We start from the raw sequence: 13,808 nt of genomic DNA, 5'->3' as shown, positions 1-13,808 counted from the left end.
GACTACTTCATCAAATGGGTTGAAGCTGTCGCAGTGCCAGCCAAGACGACGGCGGCCGTAAGAAAGGTAATCTGGGAAAATGTCATAACTCATTTTGGGCTACCCTAAGTCATGGTATTTAACCACGGCCGAGAGTTTTGGAGTGACACAATAATGAACTGGTTGGAGGAACTTGGTATCAAATTTGCATACTCCTCCGTCTGCCACCCACAGAGCAACGGACAGGCAGAGGCAGCCAATAAAACAATCCTCAACGGTTTGAAGAAGACAGTTGAAGACCTAAAGGGAAGATGGGCCGATGAACTACCCGGCGTCCTGTGGTCCCTTCGAACCACGGAGAAAGAAGCAACGGGTGAGTCCATTCCACTTAGTCTACGGGTCCGAAGCGATCCCGCAATTGAAGCAACGGTGCCGACATTCAGAACGGCCACCTTCAACCCGGTTAAAAATGAGGAAGGTCTGAAAGCCTCCCTAGACCTGGTCGAAGAAAGCCGAGACACAGCACGCCTCAACTTGGCAGTATACCAAAACCGAATGAGAAGAGCCTACAACCGAAGAGTCCACAAAAGGGACTTAAAAGTAGGAGATCTAGTCCTAAGAAAGTCAGCCGCCACCAACAAAGGGAACATTCATGGTAAATTGACGGCTAACTGGGAAGGTCCCTACAAAGTGGTTGAAGAAGTGAGGCCGGGTACATACCGGCTGACAGACATGGAGGGTGTGCCTTTGATGAGCCATTGGAACACTGACAATCTCAGGAAATACTTTGTATAGCGGCGGAGGTGTCCAAGACAACTGTTGGCACCCCGACGTATGTTTATATCTAATAAAGAATCATCCAAGTTTTCCATCAAAGTGTTTATCCCCTCCGTAGTCATATCGAGGTAGACGCCACGGCCCAAGCCGGGCAGTCACCCCAAGAAGTAGACGCCACGGCAGTCACAACCAGCGCAGTTGATACGCAATTCTAGCCGCCTCGGCCAACCGAAGGCCTGGCAGAGGAAGCGATCAATATGTCTACAGATACGAACGCTGTCAAGCCGTAACCTCTAGCCGCCTCGGCCAACCGAAGGCCTGGCAGGGGACACAACGGTCGATACGCTAACATGTTTACAACGGCGGTTGGAAACGCAAATCGGACGCCTCGGCCAGACCGAGAGTGAAAGAGGAAGCGACCAACATGCTAACATGTTTAAAGAAAAAAGACGTTAAACACAGTTGAGATACGCATTCTAGCTGCCTCGGCCAGGGCGAAGGTAAAAACGAAAAAGCACTCAATTAATAACGCAAGAAGACAAGTGAAGGATTGTGATCAAAACCCCGGCCAAGCCGGGGGCCAATAAACAAGCTTTATTAAAAAAATGATTACAAGTAAGGAGAATACAGACGACGGCCGTCCCCATAGGGATAAGCCAAAACACAACCTACCAAAGTTTTACAAAATACAAGGAAAAGAAAAGCAAAAGGTTACAGACATATCATTTGAAGCGCCAAAAGATGGCAGGGAGGAAAGGCTTAATAATTGGCCCCCGAACAGCTGAAACTATCCGAGATGCCGGGTGAACCTGGTGACGACCGCCCGTCTCCCTATGCTGTTCTTGCTTGCCATCAGCAACGTTAGCAGCATCGTCTTTGGTAGGCGACCCAGAAGCTGTCTTGGCAGCCTCGGTGTCTTGGCCGCCTCCGCCACCTCAAGTGCCTTCATTCTCTCAGCTTCCTCCTTGGCCACCCTAGCCTTCTCAGCAAGGGCCGCCTTCTCCGCGGCCTCCTCTTCCTCCTTCTTCACCCTCGCCTCCTCAACGGCCTTCGCCTCCGCGGCCTTCTCCTTAGCTTCGAGCTTGTCATCAAGCAGCTCGTCAAACTTTTGCCACGGAAAGGAGCCATCAGGAGGAAAGAGCTCCCCAATCACTTCCCTGGCAGCTTCTTCGGCCAGGTCCCGGTATTGGGCGCACATGTTAGGAAGAATCTCGCGTTGGAGCGTCTCAATGTCCTCCTCCCTCTGGGCGATGATAGCATCCTTATTCCGGACCACCTTCCCCTGGGCCTGAAACATGCCCTTCCATTCGTCCCTCTTCTTAGCATTGAAGTCGGCGACTTTCTGAAGGTAGTCACGCCCCTCCAGCAGCTTCAGCCGCCGCAGCCTCGGCCTTGGCTCTCTTAGCGAGGACTGCCTTTTCAGCGTCCTCCCTAAGCTTTCTCTCAGCACGGACTGCCTCTTCAGCCTCAGCCTTGGCCCTCTCGGCCTCCTTGTTCGCAGCATCGAGTTCAAGCGTGAGCCGCTCGAGCTGTGGGGCAGCTTCAGCAATGGCCTTCTCTTGCTCCACAATAAGAGCACCGGCCGTATCAGCCCACTTCGATAGCATCCTGGCCAAACTTAGGCCCTCCGACCTAATCTGGACGAGGGTAGGCTGAGGGAAGGAGGTGACGACGGTGGCATCTTGACCACTTGCCTGCGCAGTTTTCTTCTCAGCACGCCGTTCAACAGTATGCCCGTTAGACAACGGCGGTTGATCTACAAAAAATTCAATCAAAGCATCCGTGTCAACATACATGGACATACCAGAGAGCTTGTCATCAGGAACGCCTAATGAACCGGCTAAGTCTGAGCCACAGGATAGATCTGTACCATGCTTGGCCTTCTTGGTTGGAGGACGCATTTCTTTGCCGGCCCCGGTAGCGGTAGCAGCAGTAGCAGCAGAAGTATCAGCGGCAGTGGTAGGCTCTTTCCTCTTGCGGAAGAGAGGAGATTCCACTGCCAAGGTGACCACCTCCTCGGCGGTAATATCAACGACCTCCACCGTCTCTTTTTGGACTGAAGGGATGGGAGGTGGGGCGATGTCGATGCCGTCGCTGCCGAAGACTTTGTTTTCGCGTTCGGCGCGGTATGTTACCAAGCAACCTTCGCACAGACGCCGCCGTCGTATCTAAGCCCTTCCGCTGCGATCCATGAGATCATTTGGCGCCGGTCTGCGATCACGAGCACGGGCCTTAGGATGCAAATCAACAACTTGCTTGTCCTTATCAAGTCCCATTCTCCTAAGGATATCTTCAGACAGATCCGGGGCAAAATGGTCTGCAAAGGAAACGAAGCAAGGGTTAAGTAGAAGAAATAAATCAAAGTTCAAAAAATAGAAACACTAAAAGCAGAGGTGGGCCTCACACCGACCCCACTCACCCCGTTCGAGGGCCGGTATGAGGCCGACGTGGCAAAGCAACTCATCCTGAAGAATGATCTGCGTCGGGGAATCCATCCCTTCGGCATCCCACTCTTCTCGGCCTCAAATGACCTCATCGCCCGCTCCTCATCCGCATTGAGAGGGACCACCGCTAGCGTCCATCTTAAGCTTGCTCGGGGAGACCCATTTGTCACGCTCCCCTTACTCTCGCACCGCAAATTGACTTGGTCTTTGAAAGGACCGGGCGATGGATAATCCTCCGGAACCTCAACATACACCCACCGCTCCTTCCAGTCCTTGCGGGGAAGAAAGTTTATCAACGGAGACGTAACCCGACTCCGTTTGCACGCTGTACCACCCAACGCGACCCGGGGGGACGGCCGAAGATGATGAATCCGGCGGAATAAGTTAACCGTGGGACCTCCCCTTGAAAAGACAGAGCCACACAAAGCCGACTATAGTCCTAATGGCCAACGGGTGCAGTTGGGCCACGGCGACGTTCATGGCTTTGATTATGGCCATAACGTATTCGTTCAGAGGAAACCGGAGCCCATACTCCAGGTGTCTGATGTATACGCCGATACAGCCCGGAGGAGGGCAACAGACGGCCTGACCCTCTCTAGGAATGACAATCTTATACTCCCCGCCGAAGGAGAAATGATCTGCGAAGAAGTCAGGACCAGAAGAACTGGCAAATTTGTGGGTCCAAGCACGGTCAGGGCAGACCTTACAGGCATCGTCGTGATCCATGATGTACGACCTCTCCTCATTAGGATGAGCCCTTTCAGCATCATCATCGCCATCACCAACATCATCATCATCATCCTCCCAATCCTCCAGAGCTTTTGGATTAACTTCAGGAGAAGGGGACCTAGGGCCCCCAGACCTTATCGGAACGGCGGCTAGTGCCTCCTCTTCATCAAGACGCGACGGGGAACCCCCCCGGCGCACGATTTCATCGGGAACGGCATCAGCAGAAGACATGTTCACAACAAAAAACTTAACAATTAAAAGTTGAAAATTTGTTTGTTTACCTTGAAGAAAAAGTGCTACGCCGGAGTAACGCTTCGAAGACTAGAGAGAAGTTTCGTCAAAGAAAGTTAAGCAAGAAGAAATTTTTTTGAGAAAATGAATTTGGAAGGCCAAATTCAGGGGCTAACTCTCCTATTTATAGGGCAAAGCCCACTCAAATCCGACCAATCAGGGCAAAGCCTATGAAGCGTCAACCAATCATCAACGAGACACATGTCAAGCATGCAGCCATGGAATGTCAATCGACAAACAGTTACAAAACTTCTTCAACATGCTCCTTGACAGAATGCCAATCGACGTATCTTCTTCAACACACCCCTTGGTATCTACTTGACAAACGGCCCGCTGATTCAACCAAGCTTGGCAAAGACCGGGTGGGGCAATCAAAAGCACACGGCACTCACAACCTCGGTCTCGGCAAAGTGCCACTTTCTTTTCCACATCGATATCCATTACACATCCATGTGGAGGGGGATATGGTATGGCCTAAGCGAGAACCAAGCCGAGGTAGAAGAAGCCGGGGCTGAAAATTTCAACTTGCGCAGAATACGCTCAACACTCATCGAAGGTCCATACCACGGCATAGACTACGCTGGGGGCAAATTGATGGGGCATATTCTGCACCCGCTGACCGAGTCAACATATTGAGCAAGGTCAAAGATATCCACAGCAAGTCAACGACTTAGATAGCCTAACCGACGCAGCCTGTCGGCCTGTCTCTTGTGCCTCGGCTGGGACAACTAGCCAGCCGAAACACATGTCCACGTACTCATATCCAAGACCCCTCGGCATGGAGTCAACAGGGCCCGCCGGCCTGCCATGGGTCCCTCGGCCGAGGGTACATCAGTCTTTCCACCTGCTAGCCACTTGGCCACTTGGCCACTACGTGACAAAAGGTGAAAGTCTATAAATACTCCTCAACTCTCATTGAGGAGAGGATCCAGAATCTAACGTAAAACACCTCATAATCTGGTAATATCTTCCTTATCTCTCTACAACATATACTTCGCCAAGTAACACACAACTTATCTCTTTAAGTTCACTTACTTGAGCGTCGGAGTGAGTACGCTCGGCCAAAGCCGAGCCCTCAGTTCGTTCATTGTTTCAGGAGAGGCCGAAAGAAGGATTCAACCAAAGACGTCACTCTACGAGCCACGAGTGGTAACAAATAACTGCTTCGGAATTACACCCGGAACAATAATAATATTTCTTGATGATCAAAATTAGGAAGAACGCCCATAACCCGATTATAAAGCAATTAAAATTACCAACATTAACATACAACGATTGAAAATAAATGAGAAAACAGTACCTATGATATGCAATAAGCAGATTGTATCGTCTTTGTGAGGTGAAGAATTAGAATTGATTGGCAGCGTGAATCGTCTTTGCCAACCCCAGATATTGTTGTGAGGAAGTGTCAGGAAGAAGTTAGAATGGGAGTTCGATGTATTAGACCTCAAACAAAAATTCGAAATGTTAACAATTGGATGAGTAGTCTATGTTTAGCTGAGCATTCATCAAGTAAATGCAGAATTCTAAATAGCATAGCATTCTTGAAATGCAGAACCAAAAAACGGACGAATAAAATCGAAATTTAACCCAAGATAACTCAGAGTAATGTTAACCCTGCAAAACCCATACTTGAGTACCCAAAGGAAATATACGTACTCAATGCGAAGCTTTCAATTAATATTGTTTCTAGATTTTACCCACTATAGAATGGATATTCATGGAGTTGAAACCCTCAGAATTTCGATAATGTAAACAAGACGATGAAAGCAACTATTTTTTTTTTCACAACTTTTTTTATGCTCTCGATTGCATTAGTCCACAGCTCACCACTATCAGCGTCCTGCCACTACTACCTCGCTACACCAACAACCACAACACCAAAAACCACAACCACAACACCAAAACCATAAATATGGAATGGAAACATAATTAAAAAAGAAACTCAAATTAACAACTTTAATTTAAATCTTAGAACTGTAAACCAAAACCCTAAATTTCATAATTGAACTTAAAATCAAACGAAAAATAAGAATCAAAATCAAACAAAGAAAGTAATCGAGTTCATATAGCACCATATTATTTATATATGTCCCGAAAAGCAATAACTTCATCATCTTTGATGATGATCGGAATTATTGAGCACGCCCATAATCCGATTAAAGCAATTAAAATTACCAGCAATAACATACAAGTAATTGAAAATGAATGAGAAAATCATACCTATGATATGTAATAAGCTTATTTATTGTGCATTTGTGAGTTGCAGAATTACAATTGATTGGCAGAGATTGAACGGAAAACTGCTGATTGATCGTCTTTGCTGGTGATTAAACGGAAAATTGATGATGATTGAAAGGGAAATCGCTGATTGAACGGGGATTTCTAAGGTTAGGGTTTTTAATTGAAAAAAAAGATTTGAGTAAAGTGATGATAGTCGATGGGGGTTAGCGGAGGATTTTGGGGAAAATTTAGAAAATTGCTTTGCCGCTTAATTATTAGAGTATATGGGACGGTTTTCCCAAAAAATTAAAATTGGAGGGTTATTTACGGTCGACGCTTTATAAAAGCATCAATACAAAAGCGTCATCAATATAAGGTATTTGTAGTAGTGTTTTTTCGAGCGATTCTAGAGAGTCCAACTATAATAAATGACTTAATTATTTTATAAATATAATTTTTTGAGATAAACTATTAAGAATTGACCTTATCTTGAAGTTTGTATTTGTATCTGTATCGTATAAAATCAATTCATGGATTATACAACCAGTTGTATATGCTGTACGGTGTAGAATCCGAGCTTTGTGATAAAGTATCCGAGCTTTAGGTTAAAGAACGTGAGCTTTATTAAAAAGTATTGATTTCATCCATTTACACATTAAAAACATAAACTTTGAAGTAGCTCAGAAAGAATACATATAAGCTCAGATTCTTATACCTTGGTTGTACCATGCTTATGGTACAACTGGATGTATAATCCTATTTGTGGTATAAAATTGGTGTTTACATACAATGGTAGGCCGTAGGCTGGTAGAGTGTTTGATAACACATCACAAATTCTTTTTCTCTTTGAACTAATGGTGATTATCTCCACAATCTTTGTGTATAAATAAACCTTACTATTATTTATAAACCTTACTGTCATCACAAATTCTTGCTGTCAAAAAAAAAAAATAAAAAAATAAAAATAAACCTTACTTCTAAGCTTTCAAACTTATTGAACACCGCAAGTAGATCGTCTTCTTTCTATTATATATTATTATATTATTCAGTTATTTGTTATTGTTATTGATTTTTTGAGATTTTGTTTAAAGAACTTCTCGATTATGAATATTTATTATTATTGGTGCATTTTTCTATGGTTTTCCTGTGATGCGTTTATTTTTTAGTTTTCTTTTGTTTGAGCTCCTAACCTGAATATTTTTGGGTTTTTCTATCTCTTGTAGGTCCATCCGTTCATATATCAAAATAATTGCAAGGTTGCAAGGTCTATGTAAGAAAGTTGGTCTATTTAAAAAGTAATAAGGTAAGTGGGAAGTGCTAGGGTGACACCGGGTATTACTGAGTTTCAGTAACACCCTAATAAAAAAATAAAAAAAATAAAAACTAAAAAGTAGTTTTCGTTTTTGCGCCAATATCGTAAGGATAAAACCGTAATTCGTAATGTATTATATTAATAAAATAAAATAAAATATAAAAGATACTAACAAATAAACTATATCTAATATTCCTAGAAATGTGAAAACATCTATCTCTTTCATCTACCCAGTTTGATTTCCACGGTAGCTAAGACACATGAAGAAGAAAACCATTGTTGTTGATGTACACAATTACTATTACTCTGCAACATTATTAAAGTTGCAAGTGAATGCATTGATTATGGTCTAATCTTTAATAGTTCACAATCTTCACATTATAACTTTTACCAATCAATTTTATGAACTTTCGTATTTGTTGCACCTATTTTATTGATGATGACAAGTCCTTCACTTTTATATATCCCTCTAAATTAATGGTGTGTGCTAGACGTGTGTATGACAGATCCACAAGTAGATCGTATTTGCTCGGAAGAAAAGACGGACGGTACTTGGATCATGTCTAGAAATATGTAAGAGTATAAAATGTGTGCTTACTCTTTTGTTCGGTCCAATAAATCACGGCTTATTGTTTTGTACAAAATAATTTCAAGATAAGAGGTTTTCTTAATAATTGTTTTTGATGGAAATTTATTTCGTAGGATCTTCCTCAGTTTGCTCAAAAATATCTTTATATTTTGAGGAGCTCGTGTTTGAGAAGGCAACAAAAAATATCATGGTCAGAGATTTGGTTTAAAATTAGTTGCCTAACTAAAAGATTTAATTTGGTTAACCTTTGACAATTATATAAGGTAGACAAATCATTTGTTGATAAAATAACCCAGACATACACGTGAGCTTGAGAGTCAAAAATAAGTTTCAGCAAAGATTAGTGGCGCATGTTCTTGAAAAGCGTTTTTTGCAAATCTGTTTTTAAACGTGTCTTTGTTTTTCTCTTCTGAGTTTGCAAAATATTTTTTAAGCCGTGTTTTATAGGATCGTTCTTGAATACACAAGTTCTTATACTCATAAGAATATTTTGTCTCCATCGTTCCAATTGTTGAACCATATAAGGAGAAAATTTGTGTTGTAATTCACTCTTTTGTGAGAGAGTGTTTTTGGAGTACGGGGTTGTACTCGAGTCGCACGATCGGGGTTGATCGTGGGGGGTTTTCTTTGTAATCGAGCTTGGTTATAAAGGAAATATTAATAAGAGAGAGGGTGGACGTAGACCTTTAGAGAGTAGGTCGAACCACGTTAAAAATCGTGTGTCTCTTGCTTTCTTTTATTTCGTTTGCTCTTGATTTTAGTTGTTTTTCTTTTTGGTTCACGTATTTACTCAAACGAACTAACAGCACAACTCTGATTGTTTGAACAGTCACCGAGACTGTTCAATTGGCCTGTGTATTGTTTCACAAGGAAATTCGTGAACGACCTTTCACTTTAATTTCGCTTTAATTTTAAAAAGGGTACTTAATTCACCCCCTCCCCTCTTAAGTACCGGATCGATAAACTCAACTATTGTATCAGAGCCTCGTGCTCTTGATTGCCTTACCGCAAAGAATTTGATCCTTTTAAGTTTATCGTTTTAATCTTTCTTTTTTCAATGAATTCCAAATCTGTCAAATGTCCTGTCTTCGATGACACGAACTATAGCTGGTGGAAAAATCGTATGATGCATTTTATACAAGGAACAGATTATGAATGTTGGGTAATCATCGAAAATAGTCCCCTGGCTATCACTACCACCGATACCAATGGTGCGTCTAGTGTAAAAGAGCCCACGGACTACACATCTGATAAAAAAGCGGAGAAGAATATTAGGGCTATATCACTCCTGCAATCTGGAATTGGTGAATCAGAAACCAGTCGAATTGCAGGATGTAAAACGCCCAAACAAATTTGGGATATATAGTTTATCACTATCCTATGAAGGGACCGTGAAAGTAAAGAAACAACGTATTGATCTCTTAATGCAACAATACGAATCTTTTAAAATGCACGAGGATGAACCAATAAAAAGTATGTCTTCGCGCTTTTTAAATATAACTAACGAACTTTCAAATCTTGGTAGAAAATTTGAAACTGTGGACATTGTCCGTAAAATTTTAAGAAGTCTTACTAGGAAATGGCGACAAAAGGTCACATCTATTGAAGAGTGTAAGGATTTAACCACTCTCACCTATGAAGCTTTAATGAGATCTCTTATGGCACACGAAATAACTCTTGATAATGACGCCGAAGAGAAACCCAAAGCTAAGGGTCTAGCCTTGAATGCCATCTCAAGTGATAACGAAAGTGATCTTCAGGAGGAAGTTGCCTTGCTATCAAAAAGAATTGCCAACATAATTAGAAAGCAAAATCAAGGAAAGTTCGAAAGTTATAAACCAAAGAAATTTGTTTCTTCGTCTTCCTCATCACGTTCTTTATCTAGAATGGGATGTCTCAAATACGTTGAACGGGATCATCGAATCCGAAATTGCCCCAAATGGGAAGAAGAAAAAACTAAGGATAAACGTGAAAAGTCTAAGCAGGAGTACAAACGTGCAATGATAGCTACTGTATGGGGTGAGTCCGATTCAGAGGACAAGGAACCTTCTGAAAATGAGAAAGATGAGAAGTTCTGCCTACGGTCTACCTACAAGCCTAGATCTCAACGAAAAGGGATGACGACTCACTAAGGTGTCTCATGGCTCACTCTGATGCATCGGATAGCGAATCCGAAGATGAGGTAAATCTCTCAAATCTCAAAATTAAGATTAGGTCTTTGTCTAAAGAAAAAATTGTAAGATTGCTTGATAAGACTTTGGATACTAGTTATGAACAAAACAAGCATCTTGAGGCTATGCAATCTAAAATTGAAAGTATTTGCAGAGGAGAATATAGAGTTATGACAAAATCTGAAGAACATACAGAAACAAACAGTCGACCAGACTGTTCAATCTGAACTCATTGCTGAAAATGAGTCTCTTGTTAACGAAATTCACGCTTTAACAAATGAACTAGATGAAATTAAAAGAATGCATGTTACTAGTTCAGCCTCTTATTCTGAAATTTATTTTAAGTTTGATAGACTTAATAAAGACTATAATTCTCTCCTTGATAATAACAAAAAGTTGCTCGTAGTAGTCAACAAACTTGAAATTTATTTAAGTAATGCGAGAAATGTAGTTGCTAAATGGGAAGGTAGTACTACCGTCCTTGATTTTCTAGTCAATCAATCTAAGAACAACAATAAACTTGGATTAGGCTACGACTCACGTTCTGATTTCTGACAAAGCGATTCTCAATATCGTACTGTCTGGATCCCTGAACAGAAAGTAAACACTCCTCCCGTCTGTTCAATTCAGACTGACGCCAGTACTGTTGAGATTAAAAGACCTAAACCCATTGAGAGAGATTTTCGCAAGCATAAGTACGTGGGTCTACCTGAATACACTCTTTTCAAATTTTGTGGACACACAGGCCACGTATTTAATGCTTGTAAAAAACGCTTAGGTCATTTGGATTGAAACATAAGAGTTGTTAAGAAAATGTGGATTAGAAAAGATGTTTTAGATATCGTTCGTCATAGTAAGGGACCCAAACTTGTTTGGGTTCCTAAAACATCTAACTAATTCTCTTTTGCAGGGCCATATGAGAGGAGGTAGTCGTTGGTATCTTGATAGCGGATGTTCACGACACATGACAAGTAATAGAAACCAATTCCTCTCATTATCGGCCTACGATGGTGGAAATGTGACATTTGGAGACAACAAAAAAGGTGAAGTAATTGGTATTGGCAAAGTCGGTAAGTCTCTTTCACATTCCATTGATGATGTGCTGCTTGTAAAGGGTCTCAAACACAATTTGATTAGTATTTCTCAATTATGTGACAAAGGAAATAAAATTGAGTTTCATGCAAACCTTTGTTATGTAATCAAAGAAAGTACTAATGAAATTGTTCTTCAAGGTAAGAGAGTTAATAACATCTATGTGGCTGACTTAGGAAGCATTCCTACGGAAACCATTAAATGTTTATCCGTAATACAAAACGATCCCAATCTATGGCATAAGAGGTTTGGACATGTTGGCCTTTCATCTCTAAGCAAACTTTACAAACTCGATTTAGTGGAAGGTCTACCTTCTATGAAGATTGAAATTGACGGAGTTTGTGATGTTTGTACTCGATGCAAACATGTCCGAAGTTCTTTTAAATCTAAAAGGTTCGTTAGCACCACCAAGCCTCTAGAACTCATTCACATGGATTTGTGTGGTCAGATGAGGATTAGAAGCCGAGGTGGAAGTCTTTATGTATGTGCTCTAGTGGACAATTATTCACGGTTTGTTTGGACCTTATTTTTACATGCTAAAAGTGAAACTTTTGAAGAATTCCACGTTTTGATTAAGAAACTCAAAAATAAACTTGGTCACAAATTGATCTCCATTAGAACCGACCATGGAAGAGAATTTGAGAATGATTCGTTTATATCCTTTTGCAGGGAACATGGTATTGATCATAACTTTTCTGCTCGTAGGACACCACAACAAAATGGTGTAGTGGAAAGAATGAATAGAACTTTGGAAGACATGACCAGATCCATGTTACTTTGTAGCGAGTTACCTAGAAAATTTTGGGCCGAAGCTATGAAAACAACTTGTTATATTCGTAACCGTGTTAATATTAGATCTATCCATAAGAAAACGCCTTATGAGCTTCTATATGGGCGACAGCCAAACATTTCACATTTCCGCTGCTTTGGATCAAAGTGCTATGTTCATAACATTGGCAAAAATAATTTGGGAAAATTTGATCCAAGAAGCGATGAGGCGGTTTTCATTGGATATTTAAACGAAAGCAAGGCCTATAAAGTTTACAATAAGAGAACTATGTGTTTTGAGGAAAGTGTACATGTAATTTTTGATGAAACTAATGTGCTTAATGCTGAATTGCAGGATGATGACGACTTTGAGATTGGATTTGTAAGAGATGATCCACCTGAACTAGAGGAGGAGCCTTCGTCGTTGGAAGGAACCGGTGCAGAACAGTCCACGAATTCAGGGGAAATGAACAGAACACAGAACTGTCCAGTCGTGAAAAATCACCAAGGTCAGGCAACTCTGAACAGACAGTGCACCGTCTAATGAGACTATTCAGGCTTCCAGTAGCTCAGATACGTCAAAAAAGACTAACACAGATGTTGAGCGGAATCGAACAGGATCCAGTACTGTTCAGTTTACAGATACAAATAATGAGCAGAATCGAACAGAATCAAGGGATGTTCAATCTACACCAGAATCAAAAACATTTGTTCCTCGACGTTGGAAGCATCAAAGTTCACATCCTATGGATAACATCCTAACTGATATTTATGAGGGAGTCAAAACCAGATCTTCATTAAAATTTTTTTTTGCTCATTATTCATTTTTGTCTGAATTAGAACCTTCTAATATTAATGATGCTTTAACAGATCCTGATTGGGTTATTGCTATGCAGAAAGAGCTAAATCAATTTGAGCGAAGCAAGGTGTGACATTTAGAACCACGTCCAAGAGATCGTTCCGTCATAGGAATGAAATGGGTATTTCGAAACAAATTGGATGATGCAGGTGTGATTGTGAGAAATAAGGCTAGACTTGTAGTGCAAGGATACAATCAACAGGAAGGGATCGATTACGATGAAACATTTGCACCTGTGGCAAGACTTGAAGCCATTCGTCTCCTTATTGCTTTTGCCGCTCATATGGGTATCAATCTCTTTCAAATGGATGTTAAGACCGCGTTTCTTAATGGCTATTTGCAAAAGGAAGTATATGTTGAACAACCTCCCGGTTTTTTAGATAGTAATTTTCCTAATCATGTGTATAAATTAGATAAGGCCCTTTATGGTCTTAAACACGCACCTAGGTCTTGGTATGATAGACTATCAAAGTTCCTTATTGAAAATGGTTTTCAAAGAGGTTCCGTTGACAAAACACTATTACTAAAACCGGTGAAAGAGGACTTATTAGTTGTTCAAATTTATGTAGATGAT

The sequence above is a fragment of the Silene latifolia genome, chromosome Y (genome assembly GCF_048544455.1).
Source record: "Silene latifolia isolate original U9 population chromosome Y, ASM4854445v1, whole genome shotgun sequence".
NCBI lineage: Eukaryota > Viridiplantae > Streptophyta > Magnoliopsida > Caryophyllales > Caryophyllaceae > Silene > Silene latifolia.
This window is presented reverse-complemented; position numbering follows the sequence as displayed.